The sequence below is a fragment of the Pseudoliparis swirei genome, chromosome 6 (assembly GCF_029220125.1).
Source record: "Pseudoliparis swirei isolate HS2019 ecotype Mariana Trench chromosome 6, NWPU_hadal_v1, whole genome shotgun sequence".
NCBI lineage: Eukaryota > Metazoa > Chordata > Actinopteri > Perciformes > Liparidae > Pseudoliparis > Pseudoliparis swirei.
The window spans coordinates 820813-840841 of NC_079393.1; the positions used below are offsets into that span (position 1 = coordinate 820813).

General features: G+C 49.1%; 1 protein-coding gene across 1 annotated transcript in view; it reads right to left on the minus strand.

Moving 5' to 3' along the window:
- Positions 1-20029, minus strand: part of kitlga (kit ligand a) — a 40064-nt gene that overhangs the window by 13274 nt on the left and 6761 nt on the right. The gene's annotated exons all lie outside the window — the stretch shown is intronic.

Here is a 20029-nt window from a genome sequence, read left to right on the forward strand (position 1 = left end):
CTGCTGACTAATTGCCAATCATCAGCAGCCGAGGGCAATCAGAGACAGCTGCCACAGGGACGCACTGACATTGGTTGACCACAACACTTTTGGTTTGTTAAAAAGAAAGCTCTGACTTAAAGACGAGGTGCTTCACCGGCTGACGGCTTAGCGTACATTAACAGTCGCCATTTGGTTGGCTGACCTTCCTCTCCCCTGTGCCAGTCTGACCGTATTATGCAATGGGGCTGCAACGCTCCTCTTAGAGATTAGGGCCAGCCGGGCCCTAACCAAAAAACAATTCGGCAACCTTGAAAGTGAGCCTCCTGGTTGGCAAATAAAGCTTTAGAGTGTTACACAAAGACACCTTGTGACAGCGGGCTCAGCCATGTCTAATCTCAAAGGTACCTCAACCGGTGCGACGGCATTTCGTCCTGCAGTTTATTCAGGGAGGCTTTGTGCTTGTGTTCTCTCTCCTTGTTGCTTCTCCTTCACCGTGGTAACGTTCAGACTTTCTGGCCGTTCCGATCGCTCATTGTTAAAATCTTCTCAGTTCAGAGTCCGCCGCCGCCCACCTTCCTGCTGCCACGGCACACTCGGTACTACCAGAGCCACAACAGGAAGACAACGGCGATCCATCAACGGCAGGAAAGAAAAAAAGGCCAAAGGGAGGAAAAGAGGCCTTTAAAATGCGCAGACGGGAGGTAATTAGATTTAAAACCCAATCGTCTCTCAATGGCAGACAGGGACAATGGGAGATTAGTGGGGGGCGGGGAACTCATTGGAATTTATTCCAAGTACATTCTCCAAAAGGGTTCGAAAACATGAGCCGGCACTTTCATGCAACTCAAGGACTTCCAGGCGCAAAACGATCTCACATGATCTCAAACCATCTCACATGATCTCAAACCATCTCAAACCATCTCAAACAATCTCATATGATCCCAAACCATCTCAAACAATCTCAAACCATCTCATATGATCCCAAACCATCTCATATGATCTCAAACCATCTCAAACCATCTCATATGATCTCAAACGATCAGATCTGATCTCAAACCATTTCATATGATCTCATATGATCTCAAACCATCTCCCATTCACTGAAAGGTAACCCGTGTCCTTTGAAGCCGACGGGCTCGTTCATCGCTCCGGTGTCTGGTTTCACTAAATCTCAATCAACCGTGTCGACCTGCCCCACGTGGGCTCACCATGCAGGGTTGTTTAGAAGGATGACTCAGTCGTGGCCACCACAGACAACACAAGCAAAGTCTTCCTTTCAGAGCGGCAGATCAGATCAAATCCCCCGACAATGTTCTTTATAATAACAACGGCCGTGCTCATCTGGTTTTGGAGCGACTCCAGTGCCGTCCTGTCGAAACACACTCCGAGAACCTGAGAGCGTCGCGACTGCTTCGCTTCCCAGTTACAAGTCGATCCCACGATGTCAGACGAGTGTTTTCTTTGAATTTTTGACACGCAACCCAAAACCACATGCTGCCTTGGAGAGGACCGCCCTGCGGCGCCGCCGTTATTTCTCTTAAAACTTAGGGTCATCCCGATGGTTTCCTCTGGCGGGCCACGTAAACACCGCAGTATACGCAGCGGGTCGTCATGCCGATACCGACCCACATTCCCACCGCCTTTTACGAGACACATTCACAGCCCAGCAAACGAGCCGGCTGAAGTTACCAGCTTCACAAGAGTCACCGCGACAAGTCGGGGGACGTCACCGACGGCGATGTAGGGCTACAACACGTCCGATGGCAGGACGCCCAGTCGTCGCCACCGCAGAGTATAATTAATGGTTTCTTTGCTCCGAGGCTGATTTGTACTCCAGATTTTGTGGAAATTCATTAATGGATCGTTTATGAGATGTTGACATAAATATGTAACCGCTTATTGAACTCAACAAGTCGTCTCCAATGAGCGGTTACATTTCGATTCCTCTTGAAGTCGGAGTACGTCGTAAAACCTTTTGAGTAAAGCCACAGGCGTGCGCAGGTTACGAGGTTCACAGGTAAAACTAGGGTAACATAAACAGTGGTCTCCTGGGTGAAAGTCTTGTGTTTGGTCTAAAAGTCAAAACATGGAGATGTTTTTATCTTTCCTTATTGATTCATTGATTTCATATTCTGAGTAAGTAAAGAAAAAAGCACATTAAGCTGCTAACAGACGATATTTGTAAATCAATCCCAATTTAGTGTTGAGTCTGAACTGTCGTCTCCTTCCTGATTTATGCATCGTAATTCTTGCAGGAGATGAAATTGGACACTTTCTTAAAAATATTCACGTTGTTTTGTCACATCGGCATTTAGCTTGTAACTCGTGTTAAATATTCCTTCAACCATATCCCCGCGATGCTCCACCATCACAGCAGCATGGCGCTTACACTGTGTCGTGATGCAGTACCAAACCCAAGAATCAGCCAAGACCAAAGTCAAGCAATCATTCCTATCTTATCGCCAGCCGCCTTATCTCAACAGGAAGTAGTTGTGAGTAATATCTCAGGGAAACAATGTCCGCGAAAACAAACTCATCTCGTCTCTAAAAGTTCAAAAAATGCTCCTGAACTCCGAACACGCAGCGCAGGCCAAACGTATTAATAACCAGCGAGGTTCCAGTGGGAACAGCGCGATGACTTCAACTCACTCAGCTGACCTCGGGAGACCGAAGTCACAGCTGCACCGACAGGGAGGAAATCATTTCTCAATGCTGAAGAATAAATGGGGCCCCATTCCCTCCCTGGAACACGCCGCCACCGCCGTGTCCTTCGGAGCAGCGACGCAAAGCATGTTGGGTATGCTGCCGTCACATGGAGTCAGGCGGACACAAAGGACGCCTTCTGGATGACGAGACACGGCCCAACAAATGACGATGTGTTTCCCTGTGAGGATCATGAGTATGGCATCTGAGCATTACTGTGCCACCTGCATTACTGTTGCAGCAGCATTGCATGTGGCAGCAGCATTACTGTTGCAGCAGCATTACTGTTGCAGCAGCATTGCATGTGGCAGCAGCATTACTGTTGCAGCAGCATTACTGTTGCAGCAGCATTGCATGTGGCAGCAACATTTCTGTTGCAGCAGCATTACTGTTGCAGCATTGCATGTGGCGGCAGCATATCAAACCAAAAGAGTAGGTCAGGTGCCCCCCCTCCAAACCAAAGCCCTCTTATCCGCCAGGTGCAGCAGTCACACTCGAGGCCTGCTTGCCTTCCTGATGTTGATGCTTTAGATTACCCCCCGCCCCCCCCCCCGCGAGGTGTCGTTAGCTGAACAGGCCCGAGAGCCTGTTCAGCTAACGACATAATCTCATCGAGGCAGAACGACGTCATGCTTTAGTCCTCAGCAGCACACAGCCTGGTTATTGCAGAGCTACCAACTCTCACGGTTTCGCCGTGTGACACACGCTCTCACGCCACACAACCAATTTCTCACGGCAAAAGAAATTCTGATTTTGGGCCGAGGCGCATTGGTTTCTTTTCAAACTCCGCGACGATAGATGGCGCTAAGGAGCGCATCTATAAACCTATTCGCTGCATAGACATCCTATTTACCCCAAAGAGTCCCGGAGTTAGCAACAGAAGAAGATTTTCAAACAGACACAAAGAGCAGAGACTACGGTGTGTTAATGCAGGGCTCTCAAGTGTCACGCATTGAGCGGGACACTCACGCATTTCGGTCTTAAGTCACGCACTCCCGCCACACATCGTATTTCTCACGCTGAAAAACAACTCTCGGCTATTTAATGCGGCTCATGTTGGCAGCGCGCCAACATGAGCCGCGCTGCCCTCACCGTGGAGGAATCAAGCGCTCCCCTGGAGTTCTGCTGTGAGGAGCCACTTATCAGCCAATCAGAAAAAAGAAATGGACGACACAATAGCCAATCAGAAAAAAACGTATCTGTTGTATCTGGGTAAGATTTAATCCAGCAACCAATGAAAATAAAGCATCCTGGATAGATATGTCACTCTTGCCTGTCTTCAAAACTTAAGAGCCCTGTTAATGACATGTGGTTCAATTAAGTTCTCACTCTCTTAAACTTTTAATCTTGAAATAATGTGTTGTGTTTGTGCGTGTGATTTTGTGTGGTGATGTAAACTCAGCTGTCATAAGGAGCAGCAGGAGAGCACCGTGTTAACCTCTTGGTATCCTGCATGCTCAACACATCAGAGCATTGTTTGTTAAGGCTGCCCACAGAGCATTTATCTCTTTATTTGCAGGCCTAGGAAAAGGACCCTCTCAAAATTTTTCCTAACAGCTCTTTGAACAAGTAAGATGTATTATAAAGAATTTAACATGAAGACAGGACATTTGTGCAATAGAATTAGGCATGTTTTTGTAAATGAGAGTAGAGTTATTAAAAAACATTTTAATTATTTAAGGTACCAAAGATGCCTCGTAAAAGACCTTTGCCACGCCAGAATGCAGGGTACAACATGGGGACAACATGGGTACAACATGGGTACAACATGGGGACAACATGGGTACAACATGGGGACAACATGGGTACAACATGGGGACAACATGGGTACAACATGGGTAAAACATGGGGACACCATGGGTACAACATGGGTAAAACATGGGGACACCATGGGTACAACATGGGGACAACATGGGGACAACATGGGTAAAACATGGGGACACCATGGGTACAACATGGGGACAACATGGGTACAACATGGGGACAACATGGGTACAACATGGGGACACCATGGGTACAACATGGGGACAACATGGGTGACACCATGGGGACAACATGGGTACCAAATGTGGACAACATGGGTACAACATGGGTACAAAATGGGGACAACATGGGTACAACATGGGGACAACATGGGTACAACATGGGGACAACATGGGTACCAAATGTGGACAACATGGGTACAACATGGGTACAACATGGGGACAACATGGGGACAACATGGGTACAACATGGGGACAACATGGGTACAACATGGGGACAACATGGGTACAACATGGGGACACCATGGGTACAACATGGGGACAACATGGGTACAACATGGGGACAACATGGGTACAACATGGGACAACATGGGGACAACATGGGTACAACATGGGGACAACATGGGTACAACATGGGGACAACATGGGGACAACATGGGACAACATGGGGACAACATGGGTACAACATGGGGACACCATGGGTACAACATGGGGACAACATGGGTACCAAATGTGGACAACATGGGTACAACATGGGTACAAAATGGGGACAACATGGGTACAAAATGTGGACAACATGGGTACAACATGGGTACATGTGGACAACATGGGTACAACATGGGGACATGGGTCCAACATGGGTACAGCATGGGGACATGGGTACAACATGGGGACAACATGGGTACAACATGGGTACAACATGGGGACAACATGGGTACAACATGGGGACAACATGGGGACAACATGGGTACAACATGGAAACAACATGGGTACAACATGGGGACAACATGGGGACAACATGGGTACAACATGGGGACAACATGGGGACAACATGGGGACAACATGGGTACAACATGGGGACAACATGGGTACAACATGGGGACAACATGGGTACAACATGGGGACAACATGGGTACAACATGGGGACAACATGGGGACAACATGGGTACAACATGGGGACAACATGGGACAACATGGGTACAACACGGGGACAACATGGGGACAACATGGAGACAACATGGGGACAACATGGGTACAACATGGAGACAACATGGGGACAACATGGGGACAACATGGGTACAACATGGAGACAACATGGGTACATCATGGAGACAACATGGGTACAACATGGGACAACATGGACAACATGGGTACAGCATGGGGACAACATGAGGACAACATGGGACAACATGGGTACAACATGGGGACAGCATGGGGACAACATGAGGACAACATGGGACAACATGGGTACAACATGGGGACAACATGGGTACAACATGGGGACACCATGGGACAACATGGGTACAACACGGGGACAACATGGGTACAACATGGGGACAACATGGGGACAACATGAGGACAACATGGGTACAACATGGGTACAACATGGGGACAACATGGAGACAACATGGGTACAACATGGGGACAACATGGGTACAACATGGGGACAACATGGGGACAACATGGGTACATCATGGAGACAACATGGGGACAACATGGAGACAACATGGGACAACATGGACAACATGGGTACAACATGGGGACAACATGGGGACAACATGGGTACAACATGGGACAACATGGGGACAACATGGGTACAACATGGGGACAACATGGGACAACATGGGGACAACATGGGACAACATGGGGACAACATGGGACAACATGGGGACAACATGGGGACAACATGGGTACAACATGGGGACAACATGGGTACAACATGGGGACAACATGGGTACAACATGGAGACAACATGGGACAACATGGGACAACATGGGGACAACATGGGACAACATGGGTACAACATGGGGACAACATGGGGACACCATGGGACAACATGGGTACAACATGGGGACAACATGGGTACAACATGGGGACAACATGAGGACAACATGGGTACAACATGGGGACAACATGGGACAACATGGGTACAACATGGGGACAACATGGGGACAACATGGGGACAACATGGGACAACATGGGGACAACATGGGACAACATGGGACAACATGGGTACAAATGTGGACAACATGGGTACAACATGGGTACAACATGGGGACAACATGGGGACACCATGGGACAACATGGGGACAACATGGGGACAACATGGGTACAACATGGGTACAACATGGGTACAACATGGGTACAACATGGGACAACATGGGGACAACATGGGACAACATGGGGACAACATGGGGACAACATGGGTACAACATGGGGACAACATGGGTACAACATGGGGACAACATGGGTACAACATGGGGACAACATGGGGACAACATGGGACAACATGGGGACAACATGGGTACAACATGGGTACAACATGGGTACAATGGGACAACATGGGACAACATGGGTACAACATGGGGACAACATGGGGACAACATGGGTACAACATGGGTACAACATGGGGACAACATGGGTACAACATGGGTACAACATGGGGACAACATGGGTACAACATGGGTACAACATGGGGACAACATGGGTACAACATGGGTACAACATGGGACAACATGGGACAACATGGGGACAACATGGGTACAACATGGGGACAACATGGGACAACATGGGACAACATGGGTACAACATGGGACAACATGGGGACAACATGGGACAACATGGGGACAACATGGGTACAACATGGGGACAACATGGGACAACATGGGACAACATGGGACAACATGGGACATGGGTACAACATGGGTACAACATGGGGACAACATGGGTACAACATGGGGACACCATGGGGACAACATGAGTACAACATGGGGACAACATGGGTACAACATGGGGCAACATGGGGACAACATGCAGGCAACATGGGTACAACATGGGTACAACATGGGGACAACATGGGTACAACATGGGTACAACATGGGGACAACATGGGGACAACATGGGGCAACATGGGGACAACATGGGTACAACATGGGTACAACATGGGGACAACATGGGTACAACATGGGGACAACATGGGTACAACATGGGACAACATGGGTACAACATGGGGACAACATGGGTACAACATGGGGACAACATGGGGACAACATGGGTACAACATGGTACAACATGGGACAACATGGGTACAACATGGGACAACATGGAGACAACATGGGTACAACATGGGGACAACATGGGGACAACATGGGTACAACATGGGGACAACATGGGTACAACATGGAAACAACATGGGGACAACATGGGGACAACATGGGACAACATGGGTACAACATGAAGACAACATGGGGACAACATGGGGACAACATGGGTACAACATGGGGACAACATGGGTACAACATGGGGACAACATGGGTACAACATGGGACAACATGGGGACAACATGGGGACAACATGGGTACAACATGGGGACAACATGGGTACAACATGGGGACAACATGGGTACAACATGGGGACAACATGGGTACAACATGGGTACAACATGGGGACAACATGGGAACAACATGAAGACAACATGGTGACAACATGGGTACAACATGGCGACAACATGGGACACCATGGGGACAACATGGGTACAACACGGGGACAACATGGGGACAACACGGGACAACATGGGGACAACATGGGACAACATGGGTACAACATGGGGACAACATGGGGACAACATGAAGACAACATGGGGACAACATGGGGACAACATGGGTACAACATGGGGACAACATGGGTACAACATGGGTACAACATGGGGACAACATGGGTACAACATGGGGACAACATGGGTACAACATGGGTACAACATGGGGACAACATGGGTACAACATGGGGACACCATGGGACAACATGGGTACAACATGGGACAACATGGGACAACATGGGGACAACATGGGTACAACATGGGGACAACATGGGGCAACATGGGTACAACATGGGGACAACATGGGTACAACATGGGGCAACATGGGGCAACATGGGGACAACATGGGTACAACATGGGGACAACATGGGGACAACATGGGGACAACATGGGGACAACATGGGTACAACATGGACAACATGGGACAACATGGGTACAACAGGGGACAACATGGGGACAACATGGGGACAACATGGGTACAACATGGGGACAACATGGGGACAACATGGGGACAACATGGGACAACATGGGGACAACATGGGGACAACATGGGGACAACAACATGGGTACAACATGGGGACAACATGGGTACACCATGGGGACAACATGGGACAACATGGGGACAACATGGGACAACATGGGTACAACATGGGACAACATGGGACAACATGGGGACAACATGGGTACAACATAGGTACAACATGGGGACAACATGGGTACAACATGGGTATAACATGGGGACAACATGGGTACAACATGGGTACAACATGGGGACAACATGGGTACAACATGGGGACAACATGGGGACAACATGGGGCAACATGGGTACAACATGGGACAACATGGGACAACATGGGGACAACATGGGGCAACATGGGTACAACATGGGTACAATATGGGTACAACATGGGTACAACATGGGGACAACATGGGACAACATGGGGACAACATGGGTACAACATGGGTACAACATGGGGACAACATGGGACAACATGGGTACAACACGGGTACAACATGGGGACAACACGGGTACATGGACAACATGGGACAACATGGGACAACATGGGTACAACATGGGACAACATGGGACAACATGGGGACAACATGGGTACAACATGGGGACAACATGGGTACAACATGGACAACATGGGTACAAAATGTGGACAACATGGGTACAACATGGGTACATGTGGACAACATGGGTACAACATGGGTACAGCATGGGTACAACATGGGGACACCATGGGGACAACATGGGGACAACATGGAAACAACATGGGTACAACATGGGGACAACATGGAAACAACATGGGTACAACATGGGGACAACATGGGGACACCATGGGGACAACATGGAAACAACATGGGGATAACATGGGTACAACATGGGGACACCATGGGGACAACATGGGGACAACATGGGTACAACATGGGTACAACATGGGGACAACATGGGTACAACATGGGGACAACATGGGGACAACATGGGTACAACATGAGGACAACATGGGACAACATGGGACAACATGGGTACAACATGGGGTACAACATGGGACAACATGGGGACAACATGGGGACAACATGGGACAACATGGGACATGGGACAACATGGGACAACATGGGTACAACATGTGGACAACATGGGACAACATGGGGCAACATGGGGACAACATGGGTACAACATGGGGCAACATGGGACAACATGGGGACAACATGGGGACAACATGGGGTACAACATGGCAACATGGGACAACATGGGGACAACATGGGTACAACATGGGTACAACATGGGTACAACACGGGTACAACATGGGGACACCATGGGACAACATGGGTACAACATGGGACAACATGGGTACAACATGGGTACAACATGGAGACAACATGGGTACAACATGGGTACAACATGGAGACAACATGGGGACAACATGGGTACAACATGGAGACAACATGGGTACAACATGGGGACAACATGGGTACAACATGGAGACAACATGGGTACAACATGGGACAACATGGGGACAACATGGGTACAACATGGGGACAACATGGGTACAACATGGGGACACCATGGGACAACATGGGTACAACATGGGTACAACATGGGGACAACATGGGGACAACATGGGTACAACTTGGGTACAACATGGGACAACATGGGACAACATGGGGACAACATGGGTACAACATGCGGACAACATGGGGACAACATGGGGTGACAACATGGGTACAACATGGGGACAACATGGGACAACATGGGACAACACGGGTACAACATGGGTACAACATGGGGACAACATGGGACAATATGGGTACAACACAGGGACAACATGGGTACAACATGGGGACAACATGGGTACAACATGGGAATGGGACAACATGGGACAACATGGGACAACATGGGGACAACATGGGTACAACATGGGGACAACATGGGTACAACATGGGACAACATGGGGACAACATGGTACAACATGGGACAACATGGGACAACATGGGACAACATGGGGACAACAACATGGGGACAACATGGGTACAACATGGGACAACATGGGGACCACATGGGTACAACATGGGACAACATGGGTACAACAGGGGACAACATGGGGACAACATGGGGACAACACAGGTACAACATGGGACAACATGGGCCCAACATGGGTACAACATGGGGACAACATGGGTACAACATGGGGCAACATGGGTACAACATGGGGCGACATGGGGACAACATGGGGCAACATGGGGACGACATGGGGACAACATGGGTACAACATGGGTACAACATGGGTACAACATGGGTACAACATGGGGACAACATGGGTACAACATGGGTACAACATGGGGACAACATGGGTACAACATGGGACACCATGGGACAACATGGGACAACATGGGACAACATGGTACAACATGGTACAACATGGGGACAACATGGGGACAACATGGGACAACAACATGGGACAACATGGGGACACCATGGGTACAACATGGGACAACATGGACAACATGGGGACAACATGGGACAACATGGGGACAACATGGGACAACATGGGTACAACATGGGACAACATGGGTACAACATGGGGACAACATACAACATGGACAACATGGGACAACATGGGTACATGGGACAACATGGACAACATGGGGACAACATGGGACAACATGGGACAACATGGTACAACATGGACAACATGGGTACAACATGGGGACAACATGGGACAACATGGGTACAACATGGGACAACATGGGGCAACATGGGACAACATGGGTACAACATGGGGACAACATGGAAACAACATGGGACAACATGGGACAACATGGGACAACATGGACAACATGGACAACATGGGTACAACATGGACAACATGGGGACAACATGGGTACAACATGGGACAACATGGGTACAACATGGGGACAACATGCAACATGGGTACAACATGGGGACAACATGGGGACAACATGGGTACAACATGGGGACAACATGGGACAACATGGGACAACATGGGTACAACATGGACAACATGGGACAACATGGACAACATGGGTACAACATGGGGACAACATGGGACAACATACAACATGGGACAACATGGACAACATGGGACAACATGGGTACAACATGGACAACATGGGTACAACATGGACAACATGGGTACAACATGGACAACATGGGGACAACATGGGTACAACATGGGACAACATGGGACAACATGGGGACAACATGGTACAACATGGGTACAACATGGGACAACATGGGACAACATGGGGACAACATGGGTACAACATGGGGGACAACATGGGGACAACATGGGGACAACATGGTACAACATGGGACAACATGGGGACAACATGGGACAACATGGGACAACATGGACAACATGGGACAACATGGGACAACATGGGTACAACATGGGTACAACATGTGGACAACATGGGTACAACATGGGACAACATGGGGACAACATGGGTACAACATGGGACAACATGGGACAACATGGGGACAACATGGGTGGGACAACATGGGTACAATGGGTACAACATGGGACAACATGGACAACATGGGGACAACACAGGTACAACATGGGACAACATGGGACAACATGGACAACATGGACAACATGGGACAACATAACATGGGTACAACATGGGTACACCATGGGACAACATGGGTACAACATGGGGACAACATGGGGACAACATGGGTACAACATGGGTACAACATGGGGACAACATGAAGACAACATGGGGACAACATGGGGACAACATGGGTACAACATGAGGACAACATGGGGACAACATGGGGACAACATGGGGACAACATGGGTACAACATGGGGACAACATGGGACAACATGGGTACAACATGGGGACAACATGGGGACAACATGGGTACAACATGGGGACAACATGGGTACAACATGGGTACAACATGGGGACAACACGGGTACAACATGGGTACAACATGGGGACAACATGGGTACAACATGGGGACAACATGGGACAACATGGGTACAACATGGGGACAACATGGGTACAACATGGGACAACATGGGTACAACATGGAGACAACATGGGGACAACATGGGTACAACATGGGGACAACATGGGACAACATGGGTACAACATGGGTACAACATGGGACAACATGGGTACAACATGGGACAACATGGGACAACATGGGTACAACATGGGGACAACATGGGTACAACATGGGACAACATGGGACAACATGGGTACAACATGGGGACAACATGGGACAACATGGGACAACATGGGGACAACATGGGACAACATGGGGACAACATGGGACAACATGGTACAACATGGGGACAACATGGGTACAACATGGGGACACCATGGGACAACATGGGTACTACACGGGGACAACATGGGTACAACATGGGGACAACATGGGGACAACATGAGGACAACATGGGGACAACATGGGGACAACATGAGGACAACATGGGGACAACATGGGACAACATGGGGACAACATGGGGTACAACATGGGATGGGTACAACATGGGACAACATGGGGACAACATGGGACAACATGGGGACAACATGGGTACAACATGGGGACAACATGGGACAACATGGGACAACATGGGACAACATGGGTACAACATAACATGGGACAACATGGGGACAACATGGGACAACATGGGGACAACATGGGTACAACATGGGACAACATGGACAACATGGGGACAACATGGGACAACATGGGACAACATGGGGACAACATGGGGACAACATGGGGACAACATGGGTACAACATGGGGACAACATGGGACAACATGGGACAACATGGGACAACATGGGTACAACATGGAGACAACATGGGTACAACATGGGAACAACATGGGTACAACATGGGGACAACATGGGTACAACATGGTGACAACATGGGTACAACATGGGGACAACATGGGGACAACATGGGACAACATGGGACAACATGGGACAACATGGGGACAACATGGTACAACATGGGGACAACATGGGTACAACATGGGACAACATGGGGACAACATGGGTACAACATGGGGACAACATGGGTACAACATGGGTACAACATGGGGACAACATGGGGACAACATGGGGACAACATGGGTACAACATGGGGACAACATGGGACAACATGGGACAACATGGGTACAACATGGGACAACATGGGTACAACATGGGTACAACATGGGGACAACATGGGGACAACATGGGACAACATGGGTACAACATGGGGACAACATGGGCAACATGGGACAACATGGGACAACATGGACAACATGGGTACAACATGGGGACAACATGGGACAACATGGGACAACATGGGTACAACATGGGACAACATGGGGACAACATGGGTTACAACATGGGACAACATGGACAACATGGGTACAACATGGGACAACATGGGTACAACATGGACAACATGGGACAACATGGGACAACATGGGGGTACAACATGGAACAACAACATGGACAACATGGGGACAACATGGACAACATGTACAACATGGGACAACATGGGGACAACATGGGTACGGGACAACATGGGTACATGGGACAACATGGGGACAACATGGACAACATGGGGACAACATGGGTACAACATGGGTACAACATGGGGACAACATGGGGACAACATGGGGACAACATGGGGACAACATGGGTACAACATGGGGACAACATGGGTACAACATGGGTACAACATGGACAACATGGAGACAACATGGGGACAACATGGGTACAACATGGAGACAACATGGGTACAACATGGGACATCATGGGTACAACATGGGTACAACATGGGTACAACATGGGGACAACATGGGTACAACATGGGTACAACATGGTGACAACATGGGGACAACATGGGTACAACATCGGTACAACATGGGGACAACATGGGACAACATGGGACAACATGGGGACAACATGGGACAACATGGGTACAACATGGGCAACATGGGGACAACATGGGGACAACATGGGTACAACATGGGACAACATGGGGACAACATGGGTACAACATGGACAACATGGGTACAACATGGACAACATGGGACAACATGGGTACAACATGGGGAACATGGTAACATGGGACAACAGGGACAACATGGGTACAACATGGGGACAACATGGGTACAACATGGGGGACAACATGGGGACAACATGGGTACAACATGGAAACAACATGGGTACAACATATGGGACAACATGGGACAACATGGGGACAACATGGGGACAACATGGGTACAACATGGGACAACATGGGGACAACATGGGTACAACATGGGTACAACATGGGGACAACATGGGTACAACATGGGTACAACATGGGGACAACATGGGTACAACATGGGTACAACATGGGACAACATGGGGACAACATGGGTACAACATGGGGACAACATGGGGACAACATGGGTACAACATGGGAACATGGGACAACATGGGACAACATGGGTACAACATGGGGACAACATGGGACAACATGGGGACAACATGGGGACAACATGAGGACAACATGGGGACAACATGGGTACAACATGAGGACAACATGGGGACAACATGGGGACAACATGGGGACAACATGGGACAACATGGGGACAACATGGGACAACATGGGTACAACACGGGGACAACACGGGGACAACATGGGGACAACATGGGGACAACATGGGACAACATGGGTACAACATGGGGACAACATGGGTACAACATGGGGACAACATGGGGACAACATGGGTACAACATGGGTACAACATGGGGACAACATGGGACAACATGGTACAACATGGGTACAACATGGGGACAACATGGGACAACATGGGTACAACATGGACAACATGGGACAACATGAACACCATGGGGACAACATGGGACAACATGGGGACAACATGGGTACAACATGGGGACAACATGGGCATGGGGACAATGGGTACAACATGGGGACAACATGGGACAACATGGCAACATGGGTACAACATAGGATGGGTACAACATGGGGACAACATGGAGACAACATGGGGACAACATGGGTACAACATGGGGACAACATGGGTACAACATGGAGACAACATGGGTACAACATGGAATTTTAACATGGGTACAACATGGGGACAACATGGGGACAACATGGGTACAACATGGGGACAACATGGGACAACATGGGTACAACATGGGTACAACATGGGGACAACATGGGTACAACATGGGGACAACATGGGGACAACATGGGGACAACATGGGTACAACATGGGGACAACATGGGTACAACATGGGGACAACATGGGGACAACATGGGGACAACATGGGACAACATGGGTGACAACATCAGGACAACATGGGGACAACATGGGTGCAACATGGGGACAACATACATGGTACACAACATGGGGACAACATGGGCACAACATGTAGGCAACATGGGGACAACATGGGGACAACATGGGTACAACATGGGTACAACATGGGTACAACAAAATGGGTACAACATGGGTACAACATGGCAACATGGGGACAACATGGGTACAACATGGGGCAACAAGGGTACAACATGGGGACAACATGGGGCAACATGGGGACAACATGGGGACAACATGGGGACAACATGGGTACAACATGGGGACAACATGGGGACAACATGGGTACAACATGGGGACAACATGGGGCAACATGGGGACAACATGGGTACAACATGGGGACAACATGGGTACAACATGGGTACAACATGGGTACAACATGGCTACAACGTGGGGACAACATGGGTACAACAACATGGGTACAACATGGGTGCAACATGGGTACAACATGGGGACACCATGGGTACAACATGGGACAACACAACATGGGTGCAACATGCGGAACAACATGGGTACAACATGGATTTACAACATGGGGACAACATGGGTTACAACATGGGGACAACATGGATAACATGGGACAACATGGGTGCAACATGGGGACAACATGGGACATGGGGACAACATGGGTTACAACATGGGTACAACATGGGGACAACATGGGAACATGGGGACAACATGGGTACAACATGGGTACAACATGGGGACAACATGGGCACAAAATGGGGACAAACATGGGTACAACATGGGTGACAACATGGGAACAACATGGGTACAACATGGGTACAACACGGGGACAACATGGGGACAACATGGGGACAACATGGGGACAACATGGGTACAACATGGGTACAAATGGGACAACATGGGGACAACATGGGTACAACATGTTGCAACATGGGAACAACATGGGGACAACATGGGGACAACATGGGTACAACATGGGGACAACATGGGTACAACATGGCACAACATGGACAACATGGGACAAACATGGGCAACATGGGGACAACATGGGTACAACATATTACAACATGGGGACAACATGGGACAACATGGGTACAACATGGGACAACATGGGACATGGGTTACAACATGCGTTGACAACATGGGGACAACATGGCGACAACATGGGCACAACATGGGGACAACATGGGGACAACATGCAATGGGACAACATGGGAACAACATGGGGACAACATGGGTACAACATGGGGACAACAGGGTACAACATGGGGACAACATGGGACAACATGGGGACAACATGGGTACAACATAGGGACAACATGGGGAACAACATGGGGACAACATGGGTACAACATGGGGACTACAACATGGAACATGGGGACAACATGGGGACAACATGGCACGGGCTGTGTGAATTTTCATGGGGACAACATGGGACAACGGGACAACACAGGGAGTGCATGGGTACAACATGGGGACAACATGGAGACAGATTAACATGGGGACAACCTTGGGTACAACATGGGGACAACATGGGTACAACATGGGGACAGCACTCGTTTAACGAGACAACATATGGCATCGTTGCAACATGCGGCACAACATGGTGACATATGGGCACAACATGGGTACAACATGGGTGCTGTGGGTACAACACGGCAATTATGGACAACATGGGACAACATGGTACAACATGGGTACAACATGGGGACAACATGGAGACAACATGGGTACAACATGGGACAACATGGTACAACATGGAGGACAACATGGGTACAACATGGGGACAACATGGAGACAAATCGTTACAACATGGGGACAACATGGACAAATGGGGATGCTGTGGGTGGCTGTCATTCCAACATGGCATGGAATTCAACATGGGGACAAATATGGGACAACATAGGGACAACATGGACAACATATGGACAACATGACAGGAATGCAACATGGGGACAACATGGCAATACCATGGGGACAACATGGGACATGGGACATGGAGGACAACATATGGGTACAACACGGGGACAACATGGGGACATTATGGGGACAACATGGGGACAACATGGGGACAACATCAGGACAACATGGGCACAACATGGGGACAACATGGGGACAACATGGGAACAACATGGACAACATACACAACATGGGTGTATGGAACAACATGGGGACACATGGTACAACATGGGACAACACGGGCACAACATGCACAACATGGCACAACATAGGGACAAAATGGGGACAAATATGGGTACAAATATGGGACAACATGGGTACAACATGGGACATTGCTGCAGGGACACTGCAGATGAAATATGGGACGAAATATGGACAACATAGACAACATCGGGCACAACATAGGGGACAACATATGGCGCGGTACAACACAGGGACAACATGGAATTTTAACTGGGTGCAACATGGTGACTTAACATCGTTACCCTGTGGGAGCAACATCGGGACTACACTTATTTGCATGTATCATTATCATTAAAGGAGGCAGGATAACTATGGGTGCAACACGCAGGCAAGAGGCTTATGGAGGAGAAGAAGAAATCGCTTTGTCGCTTGACAACAGGCTGGCAACCAGAGCTTGGGAAGAGTGAGACCAGTCGTTACAACATGGGGAGCAACCTGTTGTTTCTCGAGGGACCAACATCAGGTTCAACATGGGGCGTTCTAACATGGCTGTGAGTGCAACATGGGTGCAGCAACAATTTCTTTGGACCTGAAATAGAGGACAACATGGGTTACAACATCGTTACAACATGGAATTTTAACATGCCGGGTACAACAGCAGGAACGCATGGGTGCAACATGCTGGGTGCAACATGGGTACAACACTTCATTAACATGAGGGACAACATAAGCCGTTTTAACATGGAATTTTTAACATGCTAGGGGACAACATGGGAACAACCTGGGTACAACCTTCACGTTTTTAACATCACGTGACAGCATGGGTACAACATACGGTACAGCACGGTACAACATGGGGACAACTTGTATGGGACAACATGGGTTACAACATGGGGACAAACGTGCCAACATGGGGAGTACATAGAGACCAACATGGGCCACAACAGAATTTTGCGTTTATGGGGACAACATGGGGACAACATGGGTACACAAGGAGGCCAAAATCTCACTCAAAGTTTTTTTTTTTTTTTTTTTGAAAGTTTAGCAAAAACTCATGTTATTGTCAGATGGGTTTTCCTCTTATTGTCTCCCATCATTGTTCAGAGACTTCTTCTACGCAACCGTAGCTCTCATGTGAGGATTACAGCGCGGCGATGATAATGGCCGTGCCAACGAAATACCTCCAGACGTTTGGAGCTGGTTCAGGTTTGTTCTTCTTGGTTGTTTTGTGCAGGGTGGGCCTGAAGATCAGAACACCCTGACATGGAAGGAAGAACCGTCCCCCACACTCTGCACCCCTGGTTAACTAAACATTCACCAGACTTATTTGACTACATTCTGTATATGACTCATGAGCTCCTGCTCCACGCCGTCTCCAGTTCCTCTTCCCACGCTATAGGACTCATCCGGCCAACAACCATCCGGAAGAACCTCTTTATCACATTTGTCTCTAACACATAGTCAATATTTAACATCTTAATGGATCCCAGAGCAGAGGGCTCCGTGCTCCGGCCTCGGGATCCCACCCGCGATAGGACCGTAAAGACCAGCACCTCAAATGTTCCTCCTCGTGATGCCGTTAGTCACCGAGCGGCGGAAGTGTTGCAGTACGATCTGTTTTGATCTGTCATCTCAACGAGAGGAGGAACCGGATGTACGCTCCTTCGTCTTTCTGGAAGCGTCACAACATGCTCCTTCACGCCGAAATCCAATTAGCGCCTGAGGTTGGCAAAACCAGGACGCTGGGTAACCCGAGGACCCGCGCCAGGTAACCCGAGG